This window comes from Mus caroli, chromosome 18 (genome assembly GCF_900094665.2).
Source record: "Mus caroli chromosome 18, CAROLI_EIJ_v1.1, whole genome shotgun sequence".
In the NCBI taxonomy this organism is placed as follows: domain Eukaryota; kingdom Metazoa; phylum Chordata; class Mammalia; order Rodentia; family Muridae; genus Mus; species Mus caroli.
In genome coordinates, this window is record NC_034587.1 from 39,293,685 (window position 1) to 39,294,773 (window position 1,089).

The 1,089-nt window shown below is 51.1% G+C and overlaps 1 protein-coding gene across 1 annotated transcript in view; it reads right to left on the bottom strand.

Moving 5' to 3' along the window:
- Lars (leucyl-tRNA synthetase) overlaps positions 1 to 1,089 on the bottom strand; it is a 64,241-nt gene that overhangs the window by 56,743 nt on the left and 6,409 nt on the right. The gene's annotated exons all lie outside the window — the stretch shown is intronic.

A 1,089-nucleotide genomic window follows, 5' to 3' on the forward strand; every position in this document is an offset into this window, starting at 1 on the left:
AACAATATGAACTAGCCAGTACCCCCAGAGCTTGTGTCTCTAGCTGCATATGTAGCAGAAGATGGCCTAGTCGGCCATCATTGGGAAGAGAGGCCCCTTGGTCTTACAAACTTTATATGCCCCAGTACAGGGGAACACCAGGGCCAAGAAGTGGGAGTGGGTGGGTAGGGAAGTGGGTGGGGGAGGGTATGGGGGACTTTTGGGATAGCATTTTAGCATTTAAAATGTAAATGAAGAAAATACCTAATTAAAAAACATTAAAAAAAAAAAAAAAAAACCTCTGACCCAGAATTGTTCCTGTCTAAAAGAACTGCAAGGACAAAAACAGAGAAGAGAAGACTGAGGGAAAGGAGGTCTAGTGACTGGCCCAGCTCAAGGGGAGGCTCCAAGGCCTGACACTATTACTGAGGCTATGGTGTGCTCATAGACAGGAGCCTAGCATGGCTGTCCTCCAAGAGGCCCAACAAGCAGCTGACTGAGACAGATACAGACATTTAGACCCAACCAATGGACTGAAGTCAGGGACGCCTGTGGTTGAATTAGGGGAAGGCACCGGGGGTGGTGGCGCATGTCTTTAATCCCAGCACTCGGGAGGTAGAGGCAGGTGGATCTCTGAGTTCGAGGCCAGCCTGGTCTACAAAGTGAGTTCCAGGACAGCCAGGGCTAAGAAGAGGAGGAGAGCAACCCAGAGGAAGACCAGCAGTCTCAACTAACCCGAACCTCTGAGACCTCTCAGACACTGAGTCACCAACCAGGCAGCATACACTAGCTGATTTGAGTCCTGACACACAGCAGAGAACTGCCTGATTTGGCCTCAGTGAGAGAAGACACACCTAACCCTTGAGAGACTTGAGGCCCCAGGAAATGCAGATGCCTGGGGGGTGTGGGGGTGCGGACATCCTCTCAGAGACAGGAGGTAGGAGGAATGGGATAAGGAACTGTGGCAAGGGGGACTAGGAAGGAGGTAACGGCTGGACTATTAAAAAAAGAAAAAAATAGCGGGGCATGGTGGCGCACGCTTTTAATCCCAGCACTCGGGAGGCAGAGGCAGGTGGATTTCTGAGTTCGAGGCCAGCCTGGTCTACAAAG